The sequence below is a fragment of the Ovis canadensis genome, chromosome 13 (genome assembly GCF_042477335.2).
Source record: "Ovis canadensis isolate MfBH-ARS-UI-01 breed Bighorn chromosome 13, ARS-UI_OviCan_v2, whole genome shotgun sequence".
In the NCBI taxonomy this organism is placed as follows: domain Eukaryota; kingdom Metazoa; phylum Chordata; class Mammalia; order Artiodactyla; family Bovidae; genus Ovis; species Ovis canadensis.
The window spans coordinates 37,929,949-37,945,763 of record NC_091257.1 but is presented as its reverse complement, the minus strand read 5'-3'; positions in this window follow the sequence as shown (position 1 = coordinate 37,945,763).

Genomic DNA, 15,815 nt, shown 5'->3' with positions numbered 1-15,815 from the left:
GCGCCCTGTGCTGTATGGCAGCTTCCCACTGGCTCTCTATTTTGCACATGGCAGTGTGTATATGTCCGTGGTACTCTCTCAGTTTGTCCCACCCTCTCCTTCCCCCATTGCGTCTGCAAGTCCATGCTCTATGTCTGCACCTCTCTGCCTGCCCTGCAAACTAAGGACCCTATTTCCGTACAGTCATATTCTGAGGTGCTGGGGATTAGGACTTCAGCGTATGAATTTTGGGGGAAACAATTCAGTCCACAACACTTAAGGTAGCCAAAAAGGTGTTGAAGGGAAGTATTTCTTTATAGGGAAATTTGAATTAATAAACAAAGAAGGAATGATAGAATTAAATATAACCTTTTCATAGTCAGTGACTGATAATATCACACGATGGAAGAAGACCAGACATTATATATCTAACGATGGAATGTTTTTGTCAAAAAAAAATTGAACATGAGTGTGAAGCCTCTAACTACCATTTTACAGATACCAGATCATACAGCAATCTCACCTCTGGGTATATAAATATATGCAAAAGAATTGGAAACAGGATCTTGAAGACATAGTCACACAACCATGCTCATTATAGCATTATTCGCAATAGCCAAAAGATGGAGGCAATTTAAATGTCTATCAGGAGATGAATGGATAAAGGAAATGTGGAATATCCATATAATGGAATATTATACAACCTTAAAAAGGAAGGAAATTACCGGGAGCCAGCGTGAGGAACTCCGCCCATGGCAAAGGTCATGAGGAAGGAGGCTTGGCATACGCAAAGGCGTGATCTAGCCTCAGGAAACCCCCTGCTCCCAAGCATCTAACCCCAAAACCAGAGTCTGTTTTATGCTCTCCTCCATAACCGTTTTTCTTGGAGAAGGAGTAAACGTGCAGCTCCAAGGCAATAAAAATTCTTGGGCGTGACAAGAGTGTTTCAGCTTACGGACTCCTCTGAAGGTTATCTAGCCCACCTGTATAGGTTCGTTCGGCCACATGTGATTGTTTACAGCCTCCAAATCTGAGAGGCACGAGATGTTTTAGACTTACTAAAGGCAAATTCTTTGGGGGAGTTAGAAATTATTAGTATAGTGGGTTGGTTAGGAATTATATTGGTGAAGGGTTTTTCATTTGTTGTGTCAATAATTGCTGCTAATTCCCTGCTCTGGGTGGGACAAGGATGTCTCAGGTCAAACTTCTCTGCTGACAGACTAGCTTGTGTGACAGGATTATCTATACTGCCACTACCACATGATTGTTTACCACCTCTTAACCATAAACAGCACAGAGAGTCTTGGAGTATTTTGAGAGTCTTCATTAGCATAGGGCTTTTTCTTCTTGTTGAGTCAATGATTGCCGCCAGGCCTCCATATCCTTAGGCACCTGGGAATATATTATTCAATGTATTTGGAATATAGTAAAGGAAATATAGTAGTTTTTGATGTTAGCAATACTAGGCTTTTTGAGTTAATGGATTTTCTCTTTTGTAATAGATCACTGTACTTTGTTATAAATCACTGTGTCCTTGTTATGTAAAAATGTAACTTTATCACTATCTTAAGACTAAATAGATCTTAAGGGGAGCATTGGTGAAAGGATTTTCATTTGTTGGGCTGATGTTTGCTGCTAAATCTCCATGTTCCCTACCCTTATAATGAATATAACTAACATATAGGAGAAATAAGTATTAACCTTTAAGCATATAAGAGAAATAAGTATTCACCTTTAAGACTAATTATGTTAACCTTGGGTTAAATAAATTCCTTTCTTGATTGTAACTTACTACACCCTCACCCTATAGGAATGTAACTTTATTTGGAGGGTGGTGCCTGGTTTAAGAAAAAACACCCTTGAAAAACTAAGTTTTTGGTTATCAGAAAGAAAGGATCATAAAATGTCAGCAGGTCTCACTCATGGCCAGAAGATGATGTAATATCCCTAAGACCTTTTTTTTATACATTTATGTGAAGCACCTGATTTTGATAAAGGTCAGGACTGCTGACCCCCTCGTGACTCTGTATTCATCCCTATGTGTAACAAAAGGTATATAAGCAAACCCCAAAATAAAGAAATCGGATCAGTTTCTGGAAAGACTGATTCCCCCATGTCGCTTCTTTCTTGCTCCCGTTTTTCTGGCTGAATTCCCGTCTGGAGCATGGATGCTATTCCCCGTAATCCAAGTTATTCAGCCTCTTTTTCTCCACTAATCTTCCTACTACACTATCCATTTCTAATCTCTCTATATCTGTGATTAAATATGTGTTTTTCCAAAGATGCCGACTCTGTCCCCCCACCTTCGAATCACCCTGGATCCACCGGGGCTGGACCCCGGCAGGAAATCCTGTCACAGGCTACAAAAGGGATGAATCTTGAGGACATTATGCTAAATGAAATAAGCTGATCACAGTAGGACGAATTCTACATGTTCCTACTTACATGAGGAATCTAAAGTAGTCAAACTCTCCATAGGTGAGTGGATAAAGAAGTTGTGGTACATATATACAATGGAATATCTCTCAGCCATTAAAAAGGAATGAATTTGAGTCAGTATTAGTGAGGTGAAGAAACCTAGAGATATTATACAGAGTAAAGTAAGTCAGATAGAGAAAATCAAACATCATATATTAACACATATATATAGAATCTAGAAAAATGGTACTGAGGAAAATAATTCCAGGGCAGGAATAGAGACACAAATGTGGAGAATGGACTTGTGGACCCAGCAGGGGAAGGCGAGGGTGGAACGAATTGAGAGTCACACAGACATATATGCAGTATTGTGTGAAAGAGAGAGCTAGTGGAAAGTTCCTGTGTAGCACAGAGAGCTCAGCTTGGTGCTTGGTGACAGCCTAGAGGGGTGGGATCGGGGAGGCTGGAAGGGAGGCTCAAGAGGGAGGGGATATATGTAGACCTGTGGCTTATTCATGTTGTACAGCAAAAACCAGCACAACATTGTAATTCAGTTATCCTCCAATTGAAAATAAATTTTAAAAACTAGTCAAAGTCTTAGAAACAGAAAGTAGAATATTGATTTCCGGGGCCTTTGGGGAGGAGGAAAGGGGAATTGTTCAGTGGATATAGACTTTCAGTTTTGCAAGCTGAAAAAGTTCTAGAAGAGTATTGTGCAAATGTATACATATGGTTAACATTTGGAGTGTACACTTGGAAGTGATTAAGATGTATTTTTGACCACAATTTTAAAAAATCACCTCAAAGTTACAGAAAAATTAATTTTATTTACATGGAAAGTTATGTAAGAAATGATTTTATTTTACTTAACATCCTCAGTCGCCAAAGCTGTAGTAACAGAGAGAGGAAGTAGTTGCCAGAGGTTTGGGGGAGGAAGCTGGGCATGAAAAGCAGTGACCAGGAATGATGGAAGCCTCCCGTCACCTGAGTGTGGGGGTGGTTACATGAATCTCAACATGTGTTAAAATTCGTTTCCACTGTGCACCATACTTCGAAATCAGTCTTTCTAAATGTTAATATTTTAATAAAACTTGAGTACAAAACACACAATTTGGGTCGTATGATTTTATGACTGGCATATAAGCCTTAATAGCTCTGTTTCATGTTGGCATTTAGGTGAGCAAATTATAGTAAAGAGTCGTGTGTGCGTGTGTGAGTGGTCAGTTGTGTCCAACTCTTTTTCACCCCCATAAACTGTAGCCCTCCAGGCTCTTTTGACCATGGGATTCTCCAGGCAAAAAATACTAAAGTGGGTTGCCATTACCTCCTCCAACGGGTGTTCCCCACCCAGGGATCAAACCTGCATCTCCTGCATTGGCAGGCAGATTCTTTACCACTGACCCACCAGAAAGCAGAGTCATTTTATAAGAACTCTATATAATAATGACCATTTTAGCTTCTGTACCATATTATAGATTGCCTTCTGTGGCCTCTTTCAACATTGTTCTTTCTTTACTGTGTTTTTTTTTTTTCTTTTAATAACTTGACTTGTAATTGTTTCCCATACAAAACTATCATTTTATATTTTCCTGTTTAATTGGAGGGTGGTACATTTATCATTCGATCCATCTACCTCTTCTGGTGTTTTTCCTCGTATCATGTTTAACACCTCCCAGCTTGGAGTCCCTTAAACATGTGATTAAGGGTTCTTTTAAATCAATCTTCTAGATTATTTATGAAGATGTTAAACAAAGCTGAGTTTGACCTTAAACCCTACCAAGTCTGCTAATCTAAACCAAGATCGTTCACTCACTTGCTGCTTCATTTTAAAGTATTCCTTGTTTACAGTCTTATCTAAGATCCATTTCATGGTATCAGTAACCAAGGGAATTCATCTCCATTTCTCTAATGCATATGCTACTAAATGCTTACCCAAAAGTCCAGATGGTTTACATCTCTTTGTCTGTTCATTTGATAATTGTATGAAAAATGTGATCTCATAGTCCTCTTAGTGGCCACCTACAAGGAAGCAAGGAGCAATGTGAATCCCTTAGAACAGTTTGCTCTTAAGAGTTGGATAATAAGTCAGTAAGTAAACAGAAGAAATGAGTGCCTTCTACAGAAAAGCAGATCTTCCTCAGCCTGGAGTAACAACATAGAAAAAGAGAGAGAGAGAGAGCAGAAGGAAGGAAGGAAGGAAGGAAGGAAAGAGAACAGTGAAGCAGAGAAGCTTCCTATTATGAAAGATAACAAGACTTGAGTCTACAGACACAGTTAGAATTAAGCAAAACCCGTGATGAAAAGAAATAGACAATACAATGTGATGTCTGGATGCAGACACAAAGAAACAACAGAAAAGTACAATCAAAGCTCCATTCTAATAAGAAATGCGGCTGTTTAAGACGCTGAGCAAGATTCATGATACGATGAAAGACAATAATTGAAAAGAAAAAGCGTCTGGACTCTTTCAATTGAGACAGAAATAATAGGTCCCTGATAAAATAAGGAGAGCTCAAAAAAGAAGAGCTAAACACTAAGATCCCTTGGAGTAGGTATTGGCAACCCATTCCAGTATTCTTGCCTGGGAAATCCCATGGACAGAGGAGCCTGGAGGGCTACAGTTCATGGGGTTGCAAGAGTCAGACTTGACTGAGTGACTGAGCATGCATGCATGTATGAACAAGTGAGCAGATGCTTAAAAAGCAAAATTTAAATCTTAATATTTGTAGGGTGTCCTAGAAACAGGTCTGACACAAGGTGACTAGGCATCATATCATCAAAAATATCTTCCATCTGTAAAAAAATTAAAAAACATGAAATAACATTAAGTCACATTTCTAGATGTGAGATTCTAGTGACTCAGTTTATCAGAGGAAAATGGTAAATTTGATCACTAATGGTGGTAAGAAACAGTATGTCTTGTTAAGGTAGTTATAAACTAAAAAAAAGCTACACTGCTCTGATTAAGTCATTCCTCTACCTAAAGTCTTTACATAACCTTGCCTGGGTGACCTTCAAGGCCCTTTGCAATGGGCTGGGCCCCTCTAGCACCTCCTCATCTATTCGCATATCTAATAACTACCTTCTCTGTGTCTCATTACTACCTCACTACCATTCTTTCAGGAAAGATAATGATATGAAGTACCCAGTACCTGACACATAATAAGGACTTCACAAGTGATGATTTCCTCATTTTCCAATTCTCTTTCCCAAGAGCCCTATATTCTCCACAATACCAGATTATGAGAACATGCTGTGCTCATAACAGCTCGATGTCTCTTTTCATAAACACTCTCTGAAATATCTTCAGAGATTGTTTTTAATTTAGCAAGATGCAATTAATCATAGAGGACCAGATTTAATGTCTGTCTTTTTATCCTGCCAGGCAGAAATGATCACTATCTCTTAGTACCCAACCTTTTGGGCATCAGGGACTGGTTTCATGGAAAACAATTTCTCCATGAATGAGGAGGATGGATGGTTTCAGAATGATTTAAGCACATTGCATTTATTGTGTACTTTATTTCTATTATTATTACATAAGTTCCACCTTTGATCAGACATTAGATCCTGGAGGTTGGGAACCCCTGTCTTAGCTGAGCCCATAGAACTCTGTTACTATTGCCCAAATTTCATCTATTTCATTGTTTTCTCTCCCCCTGACTGCAAACTCCCTGTCCCAAAGAAGACAGCAACTGTATATCCAGAGTGTAACAAAAGTTGATCATTTATTCCATCACTAAACTCTGATTGAGCACCTATTATGCTACTAAGTGGATACAAATTTAAGAAGAATAGTCATTGCATTCAGAGAACTCCAGTCTATTGTGGAAGAGAGGTACTAAAGAAATACTATTGATAATGACTTTCAAATGGGATTTCAGGGGATTTGTGATTTCTTCTTAATGCTTTTCTGGATTGCTTGCAGGTTTATAACAAACATTTTGTTTATAAAAAATCAATATGATATTTTTCACTTGGAAAAAAAATTGATGATAGAATTCTGTAAGGCATAATGGGGGCATCACAGAGAAAAACAAAGGAAAGCCAGCTCAGAAGATGCTTCCTAGGAGGTGTCAGCAGTGGGCTCCATCCATTAGAAGCACTAACGGGTGAGACAGTGGATCTCAAGCCCAACCCCATTGCCCCACGCAGTCATGCACTAAGAAGGCTAACCTGTGCTCACAGAATTATCTTCTGGCTTGTCAGGACTTTGGTTTCTTAATTCATATCTCCTTTTTAAAAAAATTTTTATTGGAGTATAGTGGAGTTAAAAGACGCTTACTCCTTGGAAGAAAAGTTATGACCAACCTAGATACTATATTCAAAAGCAGAGACATTACTTTGCCGACTAAGGTCCGTCTAGTCAAGGCTATGGTTTTTCCTGTGGTCATGTATGGATGTGAGAGTTGGACTGTGAAGAAGGCTGAGCGCCAAAGAATTGATGCTTTTGAACTGTGGTGTTGGAGAAGACTCTTGAGAGTCCCTTGCACTGCAAGGAGATCCAACCAGTCCATTCTGAAGGAGATCAACCCTGGGATGTCTTTGGAAGGAATGATGCTAAAGCTGAAGCTCCAGTACTTTGGCCACCTCATGCAAAGAGTTGACTCATTGGAAAAGACTCTGATGCTGGGAGCAATTGGGGGCAGGAGGAGAAGGGGACAACAGGGGATGAGATGGCTGGATGGCATCACGGACTCGATGGACGTGAGTCTGAGTGAACTCTGGGAGATGGTGATGGACAGGGAGGCATGGCGTGCTGCGACTCATGGGGTCACAAAGAGTCGGACACGACTGAGCGACTGAACTGAACTGAACTGATAGTGGAGTTACAACATTGAATTAGTTTCTGCTATACAGTAAAGTGAATCAGTTACACATATACCCCCTCTTTTTTAGACTGTTTTCCCATATAGGTCATTACAGAGTATTGAGTAGAGTTCCCTATGCTATACAGCAGGTCCTTATTAATTATCTATTTTATCTATAGTTGTGTGTATGTATCAGTCCCAATCTCCCAAATTATCCCCTTCTTTCCGTCTCGTAACCATAAGTTTGTTTTCTACATCTGTGACTCTATTTCTGTCTTGTAAATAAGTTCATTTGTATCATTTTTAGATTCCATATATAAGCAATATCATATGATATTTGTCTTTCTCTGTCTAACTTCACTTCATATGATAAGCTCCAGGCCCATTTTCTGTCCATAATCTTCAAGCCCAAATTATGTGCTTTAAAACTCCACATCTTGGGGACTTCCCTGGTAGTCCAGTAGTTAAGAATCTTCCTTGAAATGCAGGTAAATTGGGTTCAATCCCTTGTCAGGGGAACTAAGATCTCACATGCCTCAGAACAGCTAAGTCTATGCATTGCAACTACTGAAGCCCACACAGTCTGGAGCCTGCATGCCACAGCTAAGACCCAACACAGCCAAATAAATATTTTTTAAAAATAAAAATAACCCAGATCACATTAAAAAAAAAAAAAGTACTTCCAGACTGACTTTATCACACATATCTGACTTTATCACGCAATTCCAAGAGGACTTTCAGATTATCCTGTATCTAATATTCTCTCACTCATTAATTTAAAACTACTTAGCATAGGGACTTCCCTGGTGGTCCGGTGGCTAGGACTCCACACTTCAGTGTAAGGGGCTCAGGTTCCTTCCTTGATCAGGGAACTAGATCCCACACGCCACAAGCAAAGATACCGTGTTCTGCAACTAAAACCTGGCACAGCCAAAATAAAATAAAAATCCTGAGTATGCCACCTAGGAGGTGTACTGTTCTGTGATCAACAATGGCTCATTAATTTTAAATATTATCTATATTTGAATATAGGTAACTTGTATTGCATAACTTGTATTTTTATATTTCAGATGCAGTTCCTCAATGTCTTTTTTCTATGATTTACCCCCAGACTTTACCCCTACACATACTTGCCAATCCTCTTAGGCCCTTGTCATTTCCTATCTGTGATGGGAAGATTTTCTGTTATTGATGACTTTGGTTCTAGGGATTAAAGGTGAATAAGGCAGAGTTCTTGTCTTTGGAGGACTTGCATTTGAGTCAACAGGGTCCTGAATAGAAGAATTGCTTCAGGTCTCCATATTACAGTATGATAGTTTCTTACAGTACGTAATGGCAAAATTCTCTAGGCACCAAAATTAGAATCAGACATAATCACGTTTTAGGCTTGACTAGACAAACCATCATAGGAGAGAGCAATTTACTGTTTCTCAAGGGAAATACTTAGTAATGCCTTCTAAGTTCTCCTAACCATTGTGATGGCGGAGTCACTACAATGGGTTCAGATTGAAAGAACATTGATGGGAAGAGATTAGGTAAGTGGGTTCTGGTCCTTGCTGCTGAACACAAACTAATTGTAGGAATCTGGACAAGTTATTTAACATTGTGGGTGCCTTATTTATAAAATACCAGGGTTGCTCCTGCACTGTTAGTGGAAATATAAATTGGTACAGCCACTATGGAAAACTGTGTGGGTTCCTTAAAAAACAAAAGATAGAGCTACCATATGACCCAGAATCCCACTCCTGAGCCTATATATCCAGAAAAGGTGAAAACTCTAATTCAAAAAGATGCATGCACCTCGATGTTCATAGCAGCACTATTTACAACAGCCAGGACACGAAAGCAGCCTAAATGTTCATCAACAGGTGAATGGATAAAGAAGATGTGGTATGTGTGTACAATGGAATTTTACTCAGTCATAAAAAAGAATGAAATTGGATCATTGGTAGAGACACGGATGAACCTAGAGAGAGTCATACAGAGTGAGGTGAGTCAGAAAGGGAAAAACAATATTGTATATTAATGTGTATATATGGAATCTAGAAAAGTGGTATAGATGATCTTGTTTGCAAAGCATAAATAGAGACACAAATGTAGAGGACAAATGTAAAGACACCACGGAGGGAAAAGGGAGGGAGTAGCAATTGGGAGATGGGGATTGACCCATATACAGTATTGATACGATGCATAAAATAGATAACGAATGAGAACATAGTGTATAGCATAGGAAAGTCTTCTCAATGCACTGTGGTGACCTGAATGGGAAGGAAGTCCAAAAGGGCAGGGGATATATGTATATGTATGCCTGATTCATTTTGCTATACGGGTAGAAACTAACACAACATTGTAAATCAGCTATACTCCAATAAAAATTAATTTAAAAAATAGTGTAAGCTCTTGCTTACGCCTATAACATCTGGAAAGGTGTGAAGGTACTATTCCTTATCAGAGAAAAACCATGTTTTTACGTAATCAGTTCACAAATACACAAAGGCCATATTAAATCACAAAACAGACAAGTTTGCTTTTTGTATCAAGTCCCCTCTCAGTACTTAGAGGCCACATCAGAGAGGTGTTTGGTCATCTCTTCTATCTTCGTTCCCTCAGTGTTTTTATCCCTCACTCGGGCTCTCTCCTCCACCCCAATCCCAGTTAATTAACCACTTTGGTTTTCCTCTCAATAAAGCCGACTAGGCAGCATGAGTTTTGGGAGGGGATTGTAGGTCCTTCCGAGAAGAGAAATCCTCCACCAGACCAATTCCTTTTCCTTCTCTTGCTGATATTGATCACGTTAACTGTTTCTTTTCTTAAAAAAAGATCCCTCCCAGGATGGAGGGTGGGGAATGAAAAGAGGGATGCTAGGAGGAGAAAAGCTTGTCTGCCACCCAATCTTAATGGAAATTCATGGAGACTAGTATCTTTAACAGAGAAGGCAATGGCACCCCACTCCAGTACTCTTGCCTGGAAAATCCCATGGATGGAGGAGCCTGGTGGGCTGCAGTCCATGGGGTCTCTAAGAGTTGGACACGACTGAGCAACTTCACTTTCACTTTTCACTTTCATGCATTGGAGAAGGAAATGGCAACCCACTCCAGTATTCTTGGCTGGAGAATCCCAGGGACGGGGGAGCCTGGCGGGCTGCCATCTATGGGGTCACACAGAGTCAGACGCGACTGAAGTGACTTAGCAGCAGTAGCAGCAGTATCTTTAAAGGGTTTCCTTGGTGGCTCAGACAGTAAAGAATCAGCTTGCAATGCAGGAGACCTGGGTTTGATTCCTGGGTCGAGAAGGTCCCTTGGAGAAGGGAATGGCAACTCACTCTAGTATTCTTGCTTGGGAAATCCTATTGGCAGAGGAGCCTGGTGGACTATAGCCCATGGGGTCACAGAATTGGACATGACTAACACACACATACAATTTTTAAAGGTCTTCCTAGGTGGTGCAGTGGTTAAGAATCCATCTGTCAATGCAGGAGATGCAGGAGACACAGGTTTGGTCCCTGGGGTGGGAAGAGCCCCTGGAGAAGGAAATGGCAACCCACTCCAGTATTCTTGCCTGCAAAACTCCGTGGGCAAAGGAGCCTAGTGGGCTGCAGTCCATAGGGTTGCAAAGAGATGGACACAACTGAGCACAAACCCAGAATCTGTAAAGCCTGGGATTGCTGTTGCTGGCACTCTTGATAAATTAGCTTGCTCTCTCTAGTGCATGTGTGATTTCCACTCAAACTGACTCAGTCTCAAACAGGAAAGAAAGAATAGATTACATCATGTTACATTTTGAAAGATACAAGCGCAATTGCAAGTGAATTTGGAATTTTTTGAATTTAAAGTCTACGGTTTTATGTATTCTGGTATCAGGTTAAGTCAAAGTGAATATCTTTGTCTTCATTTGATGGGAGTTGTTTCAGTAGTGATTTGGGTTTAGTAGAAGTTTATACTTAGACCAGGAGTTTATATTTTAAAACGTAAAATTCACACAAAGCTAAATAGGAAAAGTATACTCCTAAGGTTCCTAATGTTTTCAAAGTCTATCATGGATAAGAAACAAATGTCATGATATATGTTTTAGTTTAAAAAAAAAACATTTAGAGAAAAGGGACATAAGCCATCCATTGTGGTAAAGGTAAATTTTCTTTAACAAAAGAGCTGTGAACTCAAACTATACTGTGAGGCCAAAGTCATTTTTACTGAAATACATCTCATGTAGTTATAGATACTACAATAATACACCAAGCAGTTCAGTTCAGTTCAGTTGCTCAGTTGTGTCCGACTCTTTGTGATCCCATGGACTGCAGCATGCCAGGCTTCCTTGTCCATCACCAACTCCTGGAGCCTACTCAAACTCATGTCCATTGCATCAGTGATGACATCCAACCATCTCATCCTCTGTCATCCCCTTCTCCTCCTGCCTTCAAGCTTTCCCAGCATCAGGGTCTTTTCCAACGAGTCAGTTCTTCGCATCAGGTGGCCAAAGTATTGGAGTTTCAGCTTCAACATCAGTCCTTCCAATGAATATTCAGGACTGATTTCCTTTAGGATGGACTGGTTGGATCTCCTTGCAGTCCAAGGGACTCTCAAGCGTCTTCTCCAACACCACAGTTCAAAAGCATCAATTCTTTGGTGCTCAGCTTTCTTTATAGTCCAACTCTCACATCCATACATGACTACTGGAAAAACCATAGCTTTGACCAGATGGACCTTTGCTGGCAAAGTAATGTCTCTGCTTTTTAATGTGCTGTTTAGGTTGGTCATAGCTTTCCTTCCAGGAGCAAGCATCTTTTAATTTCATGGCTGCAATCACCATCTGAAGTGATTTTGGAGCCTCCCAAAATAAAGTCTCTCATTGTTTCTCCATCTATTCACCATGAAATGATGGGACCAGATGCCATGATCTTAGTTTTCTGAATGTTGAGTTTTAAGCCAACTTTTTCACTCTCCTTTTTCACTTTCATCAAGAGGCTCTTTAGTTCTTCTTGATTTTCTTCCATAAGGATGGTGTCACTGCATAATTGAGGTATTGATATTTCTCCTGGCAGTCTTGATTCCAGCTTGTGATTCATCCAGCCTGGCATTTCACATGATGTACTCTGCATATAAGTTAAATAAACAGGGTGACAATATACAGCCTTGATGTACTCCTTTCCCAATTTGGAACTAGTCTGTTGTTTCATGTTCAGTTCTAACTATTGCTTCTTGACCTGCACAAAGATTTCTCAGGAGACAGTTCAGGTGGTCTGGTATTCCCATCTCTTTCAGAATTTTCCACAGTTTGTTGTGATCGACACAGTCAAAGGCTTTGATGTAGTCAATAAAGCAAAGGTAGATGTTTTTCTGGAACTCTCTTGCTTTTTCAATGATCCAGCAGATGCTGGCAATTTGATCATGTGTACTAATTAGACTTAGTATGATTTCACAGTTTGCTTTCATTATATAGTTCACTATATTTCATTAGTAACACTTTGGGCCACAAATCCAATCAAGATTTCTTACTATTAGTCCATAAAATTCCAAATCCAAAGTATCTTTATTTCTACCACTTATTCCGCCCCATCATCCCTCACTCAAGACTATTGGCCTAGTCTCCTAATCGGTCTCCTCCTCCCTTCCCTCCTGGCCCCTCTCCCATCTGTTCTCCACATTACAGACAGAAGGTGTATTTGCAGATGCACACAGGTGAAAAGAAAGACATACTCTTTATCGTGACCTACCAGACCCTTATGATCTGGCCCTTACCTGCTTCTGGGCTGTGGTCCTGCACAAGCGACTGCTCATGCTGTGTCTTTCGGAACCTCATACTGGCCTCCCACCACGGAGACCTGCACATGTGTCCAGAACCATCTTTCCAGAATCCTCTCCCTTCCCCTCTTTACTTCATTAACTGCAAGCACCTTTCAGGTCTCAACTCAAGGGTCACTTCCTCTAAGAACCCTGCCCTGACCTCCTTCCCCGACTAAATCCCTCTGGCTCTTCTTTTTTTTTTTTTTTTCAATTTGGCTGCACTGGGTCTTAGTTGGGGCACATGGACCTTTGATGTTCATTGCAGCATATGGGGTCTTTTAGTTGTGACATGTGGGATCTAGTTCTCTGACCAGGGATTAAATCCGGGCCCACTGCACTGGGAGCATGGAGTCTTAGCTACTGGACCACCAACGAAGTCCCTGACTAGATCTCTGTTAAACTCCTTCTCTTAACCTCCTCTTAACTTTCCTTCTTAAGGCCTGTGATCAGCCCCATGTAACCCTCCTTCCTAGCTCTTATCACAGTCACACTGCTTTATTGGTTTAGAGATTAATTGATTAAAGTCTCTCTCTTCTACTTAAAAAAAAAAAAAAAAGTGAAAGTGTTAGTTGCTCAGTGGTGTCTGACTCTTTGTGCCCCATGGACTGTAGTTCATCAGGCTCCTCTGTCCATGGGATTCTCCACATAAGAATACTGGAGTGGGTAACCATTCTCTTCTCCAGGGGATCTTACCGACTCAGGGATCAAACCCAGGTCTCCTCCATTGAAGACAGATTCTTTATTGTCTGAGACACCAGAGAAGCCCCTCTTCTACTTGTCTGGCAGTTAAATGAGGAGAGAAATCAAGTCTTTTTGCTCACTCCAGGCCTAGAAGCATAGCTCACATGTATTAGCACTCAGTAAGTCTGTTGTATGAACAGCATGAAAATAGCCCCAAATATTAATAAATATAGGTACATTTATATTATATGAATTGAAAAGTATAGATACAAATTTACTATTACGCATGAATCCAACTATTTTGACAATGAGGAAAAAAATAATAAAACTTAATTAGGCTTTTGTTTGTTTGTTTACTGGGAAGTCATAAATCATTCAAAGGGTTGTTTTAACTAAAATGGTTAGTTTTTCATGCCATCCATGAATGGTCAGACTATGTATGTCAATCTCAAATGACTAATGACATTCTTTTTACCCTCCAAAGTTAAAAAATTTATTGGTTCATGATTTTGAAATATTAAAGTGATTTTCAGTTCTGGCTTTGATGGAGTTTTACAGCTTTTTTAAAAATAAAGAAACTACTACCAAAAAATTAAAATGGAAAGTGTTACTGATGGTTACTGTAGTAGGCAAGATAGCAACAATTTAAGAAAACTGGGAGTATTGTGCTCTATTTTCAGGTGGTTTCTCATAATTTATGTTTCTACTTCAATAAATATTACAGTTTGGGAATTTTTCCTTGCCTGGACTTCATGCAGCTTTAAATGTGTTTAAAAATTTGGGTAGTTAACTTTTATGGTCAGAAACATTTGATTCTAAATTTATAATCCTTTGGTGCTTTTAGTGAAGTAGACATGTGTGAACAGTCTGGAAGAAAAAATTCCATTACCACATTGAACACAAATGGAATTAACTCCTTAATTTTCTGTGCAATCTTTTTTTTTTTTTTCCTGAGCAGTCTTTGTGGGGAATTTCCTCTAATAGCTTGACTTTTCAAATAGAAAAAATTTACCTGGATCAAATGTTAGCAGTTAGATACTTTGGTGATGTAGCAAAGTACTCTTAAAAAAAATCATGCTAGTGATTTAAGAGCACTTCCTGTTTTTTGTTCAGGGGGATCCATATCATCTGAAAATAGTGCCTGGCACAGCATGGGCATTTAATATTTGTTGAGTAATAAAACGTATATGTAAGTCTAATTTTAAAAGCTTGATTAATCTATAACATAATAAATCTTTCACTTTGGGAAATTAGTTCTTAATTCAGCTAATCTTAATAGCTTTGCAATAAGTAGACCTTCACTCTTATGCTTTGGAGAAAATGGAGGCATATTTCATTTGTAAAGAAGGGAAATTCTTTTCAGTGAGTTTTTAATGTCTAAAAGAGGCTGTGGGCCAGAATGAAATGTTCAGTTGCTTGTGGTTTAATTAATATTCAGTTTATTCAAACCTGTAGATTCAGCTTATAGAAATTGATGTTTTACTTATAAATCTAACACTTGTATGTTAAAATACAGAATGATGATTTTAACTTTTCCTTTGGATGATCTCATAAACTTGACACTTTAATTTCTCCTAGTCTTTTATTTATGTTTAAATATCAAAGGTGCAAAGAATGACAAAGTACAAACTGATGCCTGCCACTAGCTTAAGTAGTAAAATATCACAGATAACTTTTGAAGTTCCTAAATGTCTTTGAAATGTATTTTCTATCCCCATACACCACCACTATCCTGAATTACAGACTATAAATGTTTACTATCTATAATACAGTATGTTGTTTGCATGCTTAAAGCTCTATGAACAGTATATCGCAGGTTGGGCTCTCTAGAAGCAGACAGTGGAAGTGAGTGGCTTGTGGCTTGTCTGCGACTTGTCTTTTCATTCTTTTTTTAAAATGTAGACTTGTTTGCTAGATAGAAGGGTTTTTTTTTACCCTTTTATATGGTCAAATTTGTCAGTCTTTTTCTTCACAGTTTGTATTTTTTGGATCTTATTTTCAAAATTTCTTTCTATCTCAAGGTTATAAATATATTCCTCTACATGTTGAAGCTTTCTTGCTACCCTTTATATCCTTAACTCCTGTGATGGTTAATTTTATGTGTTAACTTGTCAGGATCACAGGTACCCAGATAGTTGGTCAAACA